The sequence below is a fragment of the Rhamphochromis sp. 'chilingali' genome (assembly GCF_963969265.1).
Source record: "Rhamphochromis sp. 'chilingali' genome assembly, chromosome: 20".
Taxonomy (NCBI): domain Eukaryota; kingdom Metazoa; phylum Chordata; class Actinopteri; order Cichliformes; family Cichlidae; genus Rhamphochromis; species Rhamphochromis sp. 'chilingali'.
In genome coordinates, this window is record NC_137947.1 from 1,670,782 (window position 1) to 1,687,884 (window position 17,103).

Sequence of the window (17,103 nt, forward strand, 5' to 3'; positions counted from 1 at the left end):
ACACTAAGCAAGAAAGATGACTCTCCTGTCACACTGAAGTGGACATGAAAGGGTTATCTGTAAAAATAATGTTGTATCCCTTAGATCTTTCGTTCTATTCACTGAAATGAATAGTGCTTACCCACACAAAGGAAATAGGACTTTTGTGGTTTACATCAAACATGACACAGACCTTTAGGCAACATGTTAAATTCTCTAAGGAGAGACTGCTGATAAGTGATGGTAGCTGAGTTTGTAAGAGATTAATGACACAGAACTATAGAACAACTGAGAATGCAATCACGAGAATGAAAATAAACATTTCACTTTTTATTAGGCATCAAGATGGGGATAGTTTACGGCTCAAGTCACCTTGAGTCTTCATAACATCTTTATTTACAGTCTGTTTGCTGAGACCTGGTATGCATCTTACCAAAAGTAACATGTAAGTTACTGTCTGCTTGATAGTAACTTACATTTTTCACTGAGAATATTGATCAACTCAAGTAAGTCTGTGACAAGAACAATGTAATATCCTGTAATTGAATCTAGCTTGCCCACTATAAAAATGCAGAAAGCTGCATACTTCCAATAGGCTTGATAAGTTTGTGGTTATCATTGCTCCTATAGTATGTGTTTAGAAATCTGTCATTAAGAAGTCTTACCGCTCCATGTTTCATTATTTAGATTCTACATACTCGAAAACATCATGAAATCAATTTCCTGAAGGGTTTCTGGCATTTGTGTTTGTGGGCAGATTTTAAAAAAAAAAGAAAAAAAAAGACCAATTTTCAAAAATGATAAATTTAACTGATTGCTATCAACCTGGGAAGCAAAAATCAGATAAGCAGTCTGCTACTTAACACTCGGTGTTCTGTGGACACAGAGAGAAAGTAACACCTATATGCCACTTTAAAGTTTTTGTTTACACAATTAACCATAGCTGTATGCTCACTGGCTAAACGTGTTCGTTGTTGTTTATACCTAAGAGTCTAGCAGGGATACTGTTGAAGACAAAGTCAAAGGAGCTTGCAAAGAAGAAGACAAAGCTACAGCTTTGGCATGAAATCTTGGATTCCAGGGACTTTAGAGTAATTTTATATTGTATAGCAAAGAGAGAACTCCAATTTCAAAAAGTAAAAGTGCTAAGCAGATAAATATATACATGAATGCAAGTGAATGTAGACGGTGCTGCACAGTTAAGGTTAGGTCAGCCCACTGCTTATATCCTCGATCGTGGCTCAAGAGTTGGGAGTTCGCCTTGTAATGGGAAGGTTGCTGGTTCGAGCCCCGGCTTGGACAGTCTCGGTCGTTGTGTCCTTGGGCAAGACACTTCACCTGTTGCCTACGGGTGGTGGTCAGAGGGCCCGGTGGCGCCAGTGTCCGGCAGCCTCGCCTCTGTCAGTGCGCCCCAGGGTGGCTGTGGCTACAATGTAGCTTGCCATCACCTGGGCATCTGGTGATGGCGACACATCATGTGTGAATGGGTGTGTGAATGGGTGGATGACTGGATGTGTAAAGCGCTTTGGGGTCCTTAGGGACTGGTAAAGCGCTAGTATCATCCCAGAGCCTGTTACAGTGAGTGTATGCTACCTGTGTGTGCCTAATGCTGCTGGTTGTTTAACTTTGCAGGAGTATGTAAGCATGCATGCTGGCTTGTATTAATGTGCCCCTGGTCTCATAATTAAATAACAGCTGATAAATAGCATTGTGAGTGTTGTAATTACTCCTCATTATCTGGTAAAAGCCTCTGACGTGTGTTTAAATCCAAGTGTTTCCACATGCTGTGTTAAAGCATGTCCTTTGTAATACTTTTAAAACTGATATATTTATCACCCAGCTTAATAGCACATAGGTATAATGTCATGTGTTGAGTAGACATTGATTAGAGTTAATTGAAATCATGGTGTGTCCTGCCAAATAGAAGCTGGGAGCAGCTGGACCACCTTTTACATGAAAGCCAGGTGGCCAGGAGGTCCAAGGTGTGAATAAATGACTGACCAGAGCTGACTGTAGTGAACACTGGTTTTCTCTGCTTCTCTAACATTATTGTCTATGCTCTGCTTATTTAATTTAGCATCACATTGACTGCACGCGCACAAGAAAAAATACAGTCCCATAGAAATTTTGCGTCCTTTTTTAATATACTCTAGTCTGTGAAGCTTTTAGTAAAATGTTGCTATTTTTGTTTCTTTTTTTAGCCATGTTCTGTAGTATCCTTAACTGGCAGTTTAAGTTTCTTCATTCTACACCTTAGCCTTCATTGCCTCTTTCAAATCTGATAACTGGCTCGAGGTAACATTTATAACGGGCACTTTGACACACATCGAGAGATGGAGCACTTAATTCATTGTCATCTCATTTTTAAATACAGCATGGTCCAAAACACAAAATATGTCTTTTTGAAAAATAAAACCTTTTTTTTTTTTTCAATAAGACAATTTATTAAATATAGCTGAAATATTTGTAAGATTTTTCATATTTTCGGCTAAAACATACTTTGTTTCAGAATTTTTAACACTAACATAATTCAGCTGTTTGTTTTTTTTGCTCCTGGTGTCAAAAAAGATACTTGCATTGCCTTACCTTGGCCTCAAGTAACAATGTGAGGGATCTTGGGGTCTTGAACTTTTATCCTCCTTTTGTTGCCCTGCAATAGGCTACTGGGAGCTTCCCATTCTGGACTATCCTGCTTCTTCACTCACCTATTTCATTTACTGTATGTTTATACACCTGTCTGCATTTAATCATTAGTTACTTTTCATCTCTGGCTCTCTTCTGCAGTGTCTTTTGTTCTGTCTCTCTGGAGATTGTGCCCCTCCCTAATCTCGGTTCTATCTGAGGTTTCTTCCTGTTAAATGGAGTTTTCCCTTCCCACTATTGCCAAATGCTTGCTCAAATTGGGTCATGTCTTGAATATAAAAGAGACACAACAAGTTTTCGATAACTGAAGAACCAAAAACTGCGAAACTCTGCCCACTAGGCTGAAGAAATGCCAGAGAAGCAGAGCCCAAGAGAATGAATGGCCTGCTTGCCAAAGATCCATTCAGAGTATATGTTCAGCTACAAGGGAGCAATTTCACAATGGAAGACACAGCCAGAACTGAAATTGAGCGTACCATAGCAATCTTCCAGAGCAGAAACAACGAGTCTCCAGAATAAAGACCTGAACAGCACCAGAACCCAAAATGACTCGTACTAGCTGAGGAAGCTAACAGCACTCCTTGATTGCTTGACTGCACAAATAAGGGCGCTGCTATGCGAGTACCTGAAAGGTTGAGGGTGAAGATTAGTTGGTTTCAGGGCCTTGGTTGGTTTTAATCTGCCACATGGGATGTACCATTGACTTACACAGGGAAGTGGCTGACATCAATCTTACCAGTGGCTAGGAAGGACAGAACAGAGGTGTTCTGAGCATGGTAGAAAGGAAGACTGCTACAAGACTGCCCCAGAGACTATCAAACACATAGTAGCAAGATGGAAGATGTGAGCTGGAACTATGTACACTGAGAGGCACAACCAAGTGGCTTATAGTGTCCAAGAACATCTGTGATGCATAGAGATTAGAAGTCCTCAAGCCCCAATCGAACCAATATGGGACACCACTAAAGGTGATGATGAATTAAAAACAGGGCGACGGTCAGTGGAATTTCTACCTTCACACAGAGAAGCAGCTGTGACCAACCAACCAGACATAGTTGTGGTTGAGAAGATGCAGAAGACTGTAGGTTTGATAGATGAGACAACAACATCAGGAAGGAGGAGCACGAGAAAATAGAGAAGCATCAAGGACTGCGGGAACCACTGGAACAGGTTTAGAAAGTTAAGTTCTAAGTGGTCCCAGTGGGATTAGGAGCATTAGGACCTATAACTCCCAAACTGGAAGTGTAATTCCAGGCTTAACATTAGAGGTATCTGTCCAGAAGATTGCAGTCCTACAGTGCCTACCACTGCAATGAGTAAGAGGAAGATTTGTTTTAAATATCCAAAGGTGGGAACTGACAATGTACCTTGTTAATTGTACTCGAGTATTTACACAAATCTGTTCTTTTTACTCCTCATATTTTCAAAACAGGCTTGTAACTTTAGGGTTTAACACATTTGAGGAAAGATTTTTGGCATCAGTGTGAGCCTTCAGACCTTTAAACTGATTTGATCCTAAATGGATGAACAATAGCACACAAAATACGATATTATTTGTGTATCACTGGATTATCACATACAAAAACATTAAAGATGCAAATACATAATTTATTCATCATTTATAGTGCTATACTGAGGAGTTGAGGTTAACTAGGTTGAAACGATTTGGAACAGTGTTTTGGTTGAAAATGTCCATAATTGTGGTCATGGTGCCAATTTAGATTGTGTATTAGATCGTGAAGATCCAACATCTGGAGGATGTGCAGGATAAATTGATTAGCTTGTCATACTGTGGTGAGTTTATAGTAAAGCACTGTTCTGAATTGGTGCACAATGGCTGTGTTGCTAATGGTTACTGTTAGGTGGTTAGATGATACTTAGATTTCTTTTTTAATTCACTTAATTCTAACTTTATGCAACTTGATATGATCTAGTTTAAGGGCAGTGTAAACAGTATACTGATAATGGCTGGAGTCTAAGCAAAGATGGCTCGTGAAACATCTGTTTACATCTTATGTACAGTGGGGCAAAAAAGTATTTAGTCAGCCACCGATTGTGCAAGTTCCCCCACCTAAAATGATGACAGAGGTCAGTAATTTGCACCAGAGGTACACTTCAACTGTGAGAGACAGAATGTGAAAAAAAAATCCATGAATCCACATGGTAGGATTTGTAAAGAATTTATTCGTAAATCAGGGTGGAAAATAAGTATTTGGTCACCTCAAACAAGGAAAATCTCTGGCTCTCACAGACCTGTAACGTCTTCTGTAAGAAGCTTTTCTGTCCCCCACTCGTTACCTGTATGAATGGCACCTGTTTGAACTCATCATCTGTATAAAAGACACCTGTCCACAGCCTCAAACAGTCAGACTCCAAACTCCGCCATGGCCAAGACCAAAGAGCTTTCGAAGGACACCAGGAAAAGTATTGTAGACCTGCACCAGACTGGGAAGAGTGAATCTACAATAGGCAAGCAGCTTGGTGTGAAAAAATCAACTGTGGGAGCAATCATCAGAAAATGGAAGACATACAAGACCACTGATAATCTCCCTCGATCTGGGGCTCCACGCAAGATCTCATCCCGTGGGGTCAAAATGATCATGAGAACGGTGAGCAAAGATCCCAGAACCACACGGGGGGACCTGGTGAATGACCTGCAGAGAGCTGGGACCAAAGTAACAAAGGTCACCATCAGTAACACACTACAACGGCAGGGAATCAAATCCCGCAGTGCCAGACGTGTTCCGCTGCTGAAGCCAGTGCATGTCCAGGCCCGTCTGAAGTTTGCCAGAGAGCACATGGATGATACAGCAGAGGATTGGGAGAATGTCATGTGGTCAGATGAAACCAAAGTAGAACTTTTTGGTATAAACTCAACTCGTCGTGTTTGGAAGAAGAAGAATACTGAGTTGCATCCCAAGAACACCATACCTACTGTGAAGCATGGGGGTGGAAACATCATGCTATGGGGCTGTTTTTCTGCCAAGGGGACAGGACGACTGATCCGTGTTAAGGACAGAATGAATGGGGCCATGTATCGTGAGATTTTGAGCCAAAACCTCCTTCCATCAGTGAGAACTTTGAAGATGAAACGAGGCTGGGTCTTCCAACATGACAATGATCCAAAACACACCGCCCGGGCAACAAAGGAGTGGCTCCGTAAGAAGCATTTGAAAGTCCTGGAGTGGCCTAGCCAGTCTCCAGACCTCAACCCCATAGAAAATCTGTGGCGGGAGTTGAAAGTCCGTGTTGCTCGGCGACAGCCCCAAAACATCACTGCTCTCGAGAAGATCTGCATGGAGGAATGGGCCAAAATACCAGCTACTGTGTGTGCAAACCTGGTAAAGACCTATAGTAAACGTTTGACCTCTGTTATTGCCAACAAAGGTTATGTTACAAAGTATTGAGTTGTATTTTTGTTATTGACCAAATACTTATTTTCCACCCTGATTTACGAATAAATTCTTTACAAATCCTACCATGTGGATTCATGGATTTTTTTTTTTCACATTCTGTCTCTCACAGTTGAAGTGTACCTCTGGTGCAAATTACTGACCTCTGTCATCATTTTAGGTGGGGGAACTTGCACAATCGGTGGCTGACTAAATACTTTTTTGCCCCACTGTATATCCTTAATGAGCAGTAAATCTCAGAGCAGCAGCAGCACAGGTCAACTAATCACAGCCTGTCCAGCAAGATAATCTTCTGTAGGTCATAGGTTTTTGACTTTTACTTGACTAAAGACATTAAATTGGTCCGTCAACTTTTACGAGGTTTTGTTTTGTTTTTTTTTATAACTCCCCTGAACTAAAATATGTCTGCCCCCCTTGCCATCTCTGCATACATCTCAAAACTGGAATTAAGTAATCTGGAATCCATTTCATAAATAGAAATGACACATGTCCCCTCCACCTTACTACTTAATTCCAGTTTTGCTTTGTCTCAAACAGATATGATTTAAAGTTAAAATATGTTGTATGCAGTTAATGGCCATTTTGGTACATCATTCCTGCTGATTAAACATTAGCATAATGTAGGAGAGTAATGGTCGGTAGTGATTCATCATGTGGCAAAGAAAGCAGTTCCTTTGTGTTTTCCAAATGCATAGGCCTCACAGTTTGTCCACTCATTTGTTTTAACTGTTTTTTCACAGCAGGCTAAGGAAAACTATGTTTTTGAATGAAATGCTTGACCTTGTGCACAGAAAGTCTTTTGTTCCCTATACAAACCCGTACACACTTCAAGGATTTCCTACATCACAAGGCATATTATTGACATCAGTACAAGGTGAAAGCTAAATACGCCACAGCACCACCTTCATTCATTACCACAATGTCCCTGTGGATTTGTGAATTTGCAGTTTATCACTGCTCACCCGTGGAATTGTAGATTCTATTACCACACGCTTCCCTCCTTGCAGTTAAAATGGGTAGATGAGCACTTTGAAGTGGATCAGGGCAAAGGTGAGACGTAAGATGCCACCACCAGTGATCATTGTTGTAATTAGATCCCATTCATGTAAAGTTATATACACGAATCCTTCTACGCAAACACCTTGGGGGTTTTCACAGATGAGGCTGGAAACTCATTCTTATTGTTATTCTTGGGTGTTTATTGTTCAAATGTCCCCCAATTCCACAATACATCTAGACGTTATTCAGATATTTATCAAAAGCTTTTTAATACAGGAAAATGATTGCTGACACTACCCTTAAATGAATATGAGCAAATAAATGAAGAGACCTCTGCGATCCCTCTGCACCTGACACATTTTACTCACACTCACCGACTTTCAAAGATGGACAGAGATGAAGAAAGAATATAGAGCATAAGCCCCATTTCAAATGGAAACTACATAGTTTAATTACAAGTTGATCCCATTCCTTAATGTCTTGCAACTGTGACTTCTGTGTAAGACCTGTGTATTATCAAAAATAGTTTCACACTTTTGGGGTTTGGGAAGCACTTCTAGAACACCTCAGTATAGTGTGAATTTGTGGTACACATGATGTGAAGTTGCAGGTCTGTCGGAAGTTGTTGTACAGCCACATTGCTTAGGAAGAGTGCTGTATTTGTATTACTGTAAGGGCCCTGAATCAAACACATTTTGTGGCCCTGAAGACTTACAGGTGACCAGCAGTGTTTCCAGAAGCAGCTTCCAGTTGTCACTTTATAGACTTTGCCTTTAATCATATTGTTGAGAACTCCTTCCAGACAAGTAGCAATTATGGTCCCCAAAGTTTTGAATTTAAAAAGAGAGAAAATATATCGGGTTTCTACAACACTTCTTTCCAGTAAGTACAACAGTCCAAAAAAAATCTGATCTAGGGAAATTTTGTTTTTCCTCTTGGGCCACACGGGGGAGTCAGTCCTGGCTGGGAGCTTGATGATGTCCATCTGGCATACCCTGGTTCCAGCCTAGTCCTGTTCCTGCCATGTCTCCCAGCCCTTTGTTATCTTGTCGGCTCATGGCTGTGGCTTGGCAATATGGCTTGTTTGTTTACATCTTTAACCAGTCTGTTGATTTCCCTTCTCCTCTCTCTGGGATAGACTTTCATTTCAAACTTTTTTCTCCAACATGTGTGGCTTTCTAATTAACCCCGTCCTTCACTACTGCTCACTTCAGCTTTTCTGGCATATTTTCTCTGATTTAGAAATCCTTTTCTTCAGTTTTGGTATGTCACAGTGTGGTGTAGATATAAACAAAAACGATTACAAACAGGTTAAGAAATGTGCCAATGATGCCTAGCATGGCCAGTATGGACTCCTCCTGCTCCTCCTTGAGCTCCAGTGCCCGCACGTCATCAAGGGTGATGACTGTAGTACCCATGGTGCTGTTATTCACCTAACCTGGCAAGGGTGCACTTATCTGGAATAAAAGGAAGTGAAGGGGACTGTGTCAGACAAGAACTGAAAGTAACATCAAATCATAATTGGGTGTCTTTTCATTGCTCAGCTGCATCCTTTTTACTGTACTACTAATCTGCTAGTTTTTGCTCAAAAAACACATTCAAACAGCCCTGGTTCAGGCAGTGCCAACATAATCTCTCCCACCCCACCAGCCACAGGAAAATTAATCATGAATCAAATACAACAATGGCTGCATAGAGTGGAATGGAGATTAGTCTTTGAAGACTGCTTCTTACAACCTGCTACAGATTGTAGCTGAGCTCCTCAGTTGTGAGCTAGGAGCCAGCACTTAGTCAGCCTCATTTTAGGATTACTTGGAATGAAGCTTTTAAATTGTTAGCAATGATGCTCATTGGCATTCTCCATGTTAAAATAAGTTTGATTTAAAGATTGAGCATGCTACACCCACCTCCTCTGTATAGGTCTTAAATTAATAATCCCCCCTATCCCAGGCTCCTTGAAGTAGTTGTTCTGAGCATAATTCCCATTTTCCCTATGGATAAGTCTTAGAAGGTAAAAATTAGGAGCAACGATGTTGTCTGAAAGATGAACAGGATATTTCTATCCTTGGGTTTATAATAGAATAACATTCACACTCTTTCCCTTCAAGTCTGGAAAATTATTCTTAAATTCAGATAAGTCAAAAGCAATAGGGTAGGAAGGGGAAAGTAGCTTACCCTAAAGCGCCTTAGGTGTAAGACATCATCATCCGGCATGCTTTTTGGGTCCTCACAGAAAAACCATGGCTTTAAGGGCATTCTACATGTGGAGAAAAAAAAAGAGGTGGGGAGGCTGGGTAGAGACTGTTCCAGTGCCTATAAGCGACAGACCAAGTGGCGGAGAGAGACGGCGATGCCACGACAGCTTCTCGGTGCTCAGCGACGCTTCCAATGAAAACCTCCTTGTGACACTTGTCTCCTTCTCCTGTTTATAGCGCCACCTGTCAAGTTCAACAACCCTACCCACAAACTTCCCTTCTGATTAAGTTCCCCCTTTGTCTTGCCAGTTTGTTTTTTTTTCTCCTTTTTTTCATCAGCAGGTTTGCCTTGCTGCTGCTAAAGCACCAGCAGCCTCTGCGTAGTGGAGAGGAGAGGGGTTCTCCTCATTTGTTCCCTCCCACCTCCCCTGAAATACTCCTATACTGACCGTCTGCTCCTTCTCTTGATTTCCCTGTAACGGCTTTGCTGAAACCCCCCTGCCTGCCTACACCTTATGCTGTAACACACTCTCCCCAATTTTCTACTGGCCTCTATTAGAAATGAATGCCTTTAAAAAAACAAAACAAAAAAAAAGCCTTGCAAGCAATGTGATTATTTTTTCTGAATGAACTGATAAGTCTCTCTGTCACCAAGCTTCCTCTGAGCTTGGTAAGAACATGCAGCTCCCCAAATTAGCAGTCTGTGGCAGGTGATATTCCAGAGGAGCAGGAGAAGCTGTAAATTCCCATGGAGCAGATTTCTGTAGAAAACCAAAAGCAGTCGGGGTGTCAGACAATCGATATGACACTATGGATGCGCGCCTACCACCAGTGACAGCACTGTTACGGCGGTTCTCCAACACCAGTTAGTCATCGTGGGAGGACTATGCATTGCATAATCAAGCAGAATGATGGCAAGAGAGCGAGAACGGATCCTGATGTCCATGGCAATGAATTGGAAGAAGCATGAGAACGAGAGAAGGGGGGAGGGAGGAAGTGAGGAGGAGCAGGAGGAGGAAGGGGGGAGACGACATCGCTCACGCTTAGAGTTGTCTCCTCCCTCCACTGCTGTGGGTGCTGGTGGAGTACATATACTCATGCACACACTCGCTCATTTACCACCTAGCAAAACACAAGACAAATATCCAAAAAGGAGGCAAATTCAGCCTCTCTGCGCTGCTCTCGGCTGAGTTCAGTCGTGCCCGTCATCAGCTGTTGTTATTCTGGAAGACCTGCAGAGAGGGGAGGAGTTGAGGAGGAGGAGGCAGCAATAAAAGGCGGTGGGGAAATAAAGGATGGATGTGACTGGTTGGAGGACAAAGAGGATGAGGCCGTGAAAAGATGTGGGGGTCTGCACGCAGTTAGATATATTCATCTCTAACCAGTGGCTTCTGAAACGGACACCAAGCCTGCCTATTTTGTCTTTCTAACTTCCCCCTTTATTTTGTGATAGAACCTCCTCACTCTGCTGTAACCTTTTTCTATGCTTCTATGAAATATTTTACTACCTTAAAACAAACTTGATGTTGATACGTTTTTTTTTAATGTGTCATCTTCCAGTCCTCCTGTAGCACCATTGAAAACCATTAGTGATATTTTTTTTAATAAAGGAAAAGAAGGTCAGTGTTGTTGGGCTCAATTACTATGTGTTCAGTTAGTTAGCTTGTACTAAATGGTAAAGTGACTGGTACATAATTGAGCACTCAAGGTGCTTTCTTGTTAATCCAGTCACACTCATTTATAGAGTACTTTTATCTAAGCACTTTTGAACATTTGTGCACACACTCAGTCTAGTGGATGGATTGGAGCAGCTTGGAGTTCAGGATCTTGCCCAAGGAATGTGTAGGCATGCAGACTAGAGGAGTCTGCTTTAAGGCTTTTTCTGCTTCAATCCTCTCTTAAGCTCTTGTTTCATTTCTGTTCATATGCACACATTTATTGCATCTATGTATGGGATATGTTTGCTTAAACATTAGTTGATACATTAACGTTAAATTAATTAATTTTAGTTATCAGACCTTAAATTTAAGACTGAATTAATTTGGCTTCAGCAGTATTTAATTTACCTGGTAACCAGGTACAACAGAATGTTATAAGTAAAAGAGTCTATCTCAATATACTTCATCAACATCAAAAAGGTGAATTTTTGTAACAAATAAGGAGTTTCTGCTGGGTTTTATTTATTTATTTATTTATTTTGGTATCATGTCTGGTTAAGAACCTTTTGTCTTATTTATGAGGTGGGATGTAGGATAATTACATGATGAACTGGGATAATTATGAATTTCTTTTAGTTGTCATTTTAGTCATAGTTTGGAAATCATTGCTAATTTATTCATGTAACTAACTTTGATGAATTAAAATTTTTGCATACATGGCAGAAACAAAATGTTTATCTAAGGAGGCTGGTGGGTCTGTCTAGCACAGACCCACCGCTGGAACGAGACAATTCTACTGCAACAGCAAAGACACGAGTCGGCAAAGTTCTTTGTATTGCTCGTGCACGACGGAGAGAACTGTGATGAGCGTTGTTCCTTCGCTTGACCCCAGTTGCTCTCGTCTGCTCCCTCGTAGCACTGCTCTTTATTGTGGTTACACGTCTATGCACAAGTTCATTAACATATGACGTTTTACACAGGCATACATGTGAACAAAGAGTACCTTATCCGTGTGTACGTATAGGCATGCGTGTGTGTGGGATCAACATGTGACCCTGTGAAGAGTCCCCAAAGCTGGTGCCAGGAGTCCAGCGGTCCACCTAAACAAAAGGCACTTATACTTACGCAGATGCAGATACAGAGTAGGTGTCCTCCTATAGTATAAATCAAGAAGAGAAGGTATGACCTCTCTCATGACCTTAGGGTGTGTATGTGCATGCCAGAACACTCTGGAAGGCACACACAGTCTTTACAGACTGCTAAGGATCAAACCTCTATCAGTCTACAAACATTTATATACTTTCTAAGCATAAATGATTATAAATTTCTATGCATAAATGGCAATAATAAAACATAAACCCAAAAGAGGCTGTTTTTTCTTGGCCCCAATAGTTAGAAATAGAAGCGAGGAATTGTGTTTATTTATTTATTTCTTGGTAGGCACTTTGTTTTCCTACTTATTCTAACCCAGTTACTGTGTTCACAGTGTGTGCCAACCCAAAACTAAGTAACCTGAGTAGCTTGGATTGTAAAGGGATTCTTTTTGCACAAAAATGCAGCCACTATTTCTTCTGTGCTTTAAAATGGTACAGAGCTCCAGGCTACTTTTTTCTGGTTGTTCCACACAGACTTTCCTTGATGCACATTATCTACGGTGTCCACTCAGGCAGACTGTGTGTTGGCGGAGGCATGTCACAGTCTTACTATTTCAGCTACTCCCCGCTCTATTCCTTTGCCCTATAGGGGTCAGGAAGACCTGACACTGTCCAGCCGTGCTTGAGTCACAGTATTTGCCACCCACTCAGTGTGACCCGTGTGCTCAACACCCGTCCCTTGTAGCAGCAACCTGCCTACGCATCAACTCTCCTGTTTCCCCATTAAAGCGGACTCAGTGAACACTTGTTTAATGTTATTTAACTTGGTGTTATTGACCGTTTTAATTACTAATTGTGGTGGTATGTAAAGTTCATGATGAAAGGTGTCAAAATCTGTTGTCTCCTTGGGTGCTAACATTAAGAAGAGCATGTTGTTACAAAGAGATCAGCAAATGTCAGATATCTTTTTAGTCACTTGAACAACTAGCAAACTTAGAACTTTAAAGTAGCAGTTAGCGGTTTAAGTCTTTTGTTTTTCCCCAACCATTGTTTACAATAACTCACTGCTAGATCAAAAACTGTTTACATCAGTTCACAACACTTCATCTTCACTTCAGTGGTCATAATGTTATGATTAATGAGCGTATACTTGCAAGAAAGAAGTTGAGTCCTTTGGAATTCTGCATTAATGATTAATAAAGCATCTGAGGTGGTTGTAGCTCAGGAGGAAGAGCAGGTCATCCGGGGCAGTCACTCTAATCGGCAGTTAGTCTCTAAAGTATATCCATCATTATGAATGTGAATGATAGATAGAAAGCCTTTCTGTAGAAGAAGCATTGAAAGAAGTTCTTGTATGGCCGGGTGTGAACGGTTGACTGAACATGCTACACTAACGCGTTTCCTCACAGAGTAAGAAGGGAGTGTTGTTTCAGAAGTCTTGTGATTTATTCAAATGCTGCTTTGCAAATCTAAGATCTGCTGCTGTGTTCTTTTTAGAAGGATGAGGCATTCTTATGGCAACCCTTCTAAGCAAACCATCCACGAGGTCGTGACGAATTGTAACATTTAATGTGCTGAGCTGAGCTTTTTTTCTCCTCCCAGTTTCTCTGACCATTGCACAGTCTGGTGAATTTACTGGGATGTCTGCTTCTGGGAAGATTTTCAAATGTCTCAAATCTATTCTACTTGTGAATTATCTTGATGCATAAAACCTTCAAATTGAAAGCGTGTGTACTTGCATTTTAACATTTTGAGAGCAGGTGTTTCTTCTTATGTCGTCTTTCCTATTAGGTGTTTTTCTTACAGTGGCTAATTAACAGTTCTAATTATGTTTGGCTCGAATTCTTAGATTCTGTGTCATTTTAGCAGGACTCCCCCTTCTATGGAAAGAAGCAATAGTCATGAATTTTCTCCTTTAGATCATTTGTCTTGTTTTGGATTGATGAGCACTCTGGTTTTTAAAATTCTTCGTTCACAAGAAGTAAGCTTTGTTATAATGAGCAGACAAATGTTGGACTTTTAAATAAAGAAAGGGGTCCTACAGCTCACAGTATTTTAGTGTTTCCCTGAAATAACTGTTCTGATCCATAGTATGTGACCAACCGTAAATTACTCCACATCCCCAAGCAGACAGGAGCATCAGCCAACACTGAATCTAAATGAGTATTTCACTGTGGACACTGTTTTTTGATACCAAAAATTGTCAGTACGGCTTTAAATTAACACAGTGGTTAATTGAAAAGTTAGGGGAGAAAATTACTGCTTCTGTCTACTAAAGAGACTTTAATCGAAGACTGCCTTTAATATCTACATCTTAACATCACTGTGTTTCTGGAGGTATGCAACATATGGATGCATAATTTCAGTAAGACGATTGATTTAAAACTAGTGGAGATTAAATGGGTGAACAGGATCCAGCAGTAATACTTTTGTTTCAAGCAGCTCTAATACATGCCACACTAATTCATCACAGGTGCTTTCCTACAGGTCTATAGGCCTGATAACTATTAATCAGGCTGAACATCCAGAATTGCTGCGCCAAACACCTGTCTCCATATTGCCCTCTGAAGGCCTTAAATCACACAGAGTGGAGATTGTCTGTTCTCAGTGCTGCAATGACTGCAGGTCAGCACTACCAGAATGGTCATAGTTTTGATGGATGTTCATCCTCTTTGGGTTGCAGCTCATCTTGTGGCTGAGCACAAAAGGTCAGATTCTTGTCTTTGCCGTTTGCTCTACATCATTGTTCAGTTTTCCATTTGGTGATGGAGACTACAGATATCATGGATATTAATTTATTCAGAGAGAGCTGTGATATCCAAATGAGTGTTCTGCACATTTTGGATTGGCAGAAATTGTTAGAATCCGTCTGTGTGTAATATGGATGTTCCATCCAGTAGTTGTTGAGTCGTTTCACTTTGAAACTAAAATCTCTGTCACGCTAGTTTAAATATTATAAATGTCAATATTTCCAAGTACATCTTTTGCCCATGACACATTTCTGTGGATTAAGATTAAGCTCATATTTCAACAAATGTTGGAACCAAGCATTTCATAGCTGAGCTTGGTGTTTTCTGTGGGGAAAAAGGTTACTGATTACAGGACCTGTGACTTTGCAAAGAGTGGTTTCCAAAGAATTTTAAATTAAATTATTTTACACTGAAATTTGCAAAGCTAATCTGAACCCTAATAATAAATCAGGTTAATGGGTCCCCTTTAGGTCTCAAAGCGCTGCTTGTAGCTCAGAAACCCCAAGTTGAGGAGTCCGTTGAAGTATGAGTGTGTGCATAGTTGAATCAGCCAGGTGGTATGAAGAAGCACGATACAGGGAGTGCAGAATTATTAGGCAAATGAGTATTTTGTCCACATCATCCTCTTCATGCATGTCGTCTTACTCCAAGCTGTATAGGCTCGAAAGCCTACTACCAATTAAGCATATTAGGTGATGTGCATCTCTGTAATGAGAAGGGGTGTGGTCTAATGACATCAACACCCTATATCAGGTGTGCATAATTATTAGGCAGCGTCCTTTCCTTTGGCAAAATGGGTCAAAAGAAGGACTTGACAGGCTCAGAAAAGTCAAAAATAGTCAGATATCTTGCAGAGGGATGCAGCAGTCTCAAAATTGCAAAGCTTCTGAAGCGTGATCATCGAACAATCAAGCGTTTCATTCAAAATAGTCAACAGGGTCGCAAGAAGCGTGTGGAAAAACCAAGGCGCAAAATAACGGCCCATGAACTGAGAAAAGTCAAGCGTGCAGCTGCCAAGATGCCACTTGCCACCAGTTTGGCCATATTTCAGAGCTGCAACATCACTGGAGTGCCCAAAAGCACAAGGTGTGCAATACTTAGAGACATGGCCAAGGTAAGAAAGGCTGAAAGACGACCACCACTGAACAAGACACACAAGCTGAACCGTCAAGACTGGGCCAAGAAATATCTCAAGACTGGTTTTTCTAAGGTTTTATGGACTGATGAAATGAGAGTGAGTCTTGATGGGCCCGATGGATGGGCCCGTGGCTGGATTGGTAAAGGGCAGAGAGCTCCAGTCCGACTCAGACGCCAGCAAGGTGGAGGTGGAGTACTGGTTTGGGCTGGTATCATCAAAGATGAGCTTGTGGGGCCTTTTCGGGTCGAGGATGGAGTCAAGCTCAACTCCCAGTCCTACTGCCAGTTTCTGGAAGACACCTTCTTCAAGCAGTGGTACAGGAAGAAGTCTGCATCCTTCAAGAAAAACATGATTTTCATGCAGGACAATGCTCCATCACACGCGTCCAAGTACTCCACAGCGTGGCTGGCAAGAAAGGGTATAAAAGAAGAAAAACTAATGACATGGCCTCCTTGTTCACCTGATCTGAACCCCATTGAGAACCTGTGGTCCATCATCAAATGTGAGATTTACAAGGAGGGAAAACAGTACACCTCTCTGAACAGTGTCTGGGAGGCTGTGGTTGCTGCTGCACGCAATGTTGATGGTGAACAGATCAAAACACTGACAGGATCCATGGATGGCAGGCTTTTGAGTGTCCTTGCAAAGAAAGTTGGCTATATTGGTCGCTGATTTGTTTTTGTTTTGTTTTGAATGTCAGAAATGTATATTTGTGAATGTGGAGATGTTATATTGGTTTCACTGGTGAAAATAAATAATTGAAATGGGTATATATTTGTTTTTTGTTAAGTTGCCTAATAATTATGCACAGTAATAGTCACCTGCACACACAGATATCCCCCTAAAATAGCTAAAACTAAAAACAAACTAAAAACTAATTCCACAAACATTCAGCTTTGACATTAATGAGTTTTTTGGGTTCATTGAGAACATGGTTGTTGTTCAATAAATGGTAAATGGCCTGTATTTGTATAGCGCTTTACTAGTCCCTAAGGACCCCAAAGCGCTTTACATATCCAGTCATCCACCCATTCACACACTGGTGATGGCAAGCTATATTGTAGCCACAGCCACCCTGGGGCGCACTGTCAGGAATTTTTGAGGAATAATAACATTATTCCTCAAAAATACAACTTGCCTAATAATTCTGCACTCCCTGTATAAGAACCAGTCTATTTACAATTTGCCATGTTAAAAAAGGATAGAAATATTACTTTTGCTTATAGAAAGTGTC

At 41.0% G+C, this 17,103-nt stretch overlaps 1 protein-coding gene across 3 annotated transcripts in view; it reads left to right on the forward strand.

Moving 5' to 3' along the window:
• birc6 (baculoviral IAP repeat containing 6) overlaps positions 1 to 17,103 on the forward strand; it is a 132,225-nt gene that overhangs the window by 85,966 nt on the left and 29,156 nt on the right. The window lies entirely within an intron of this gene.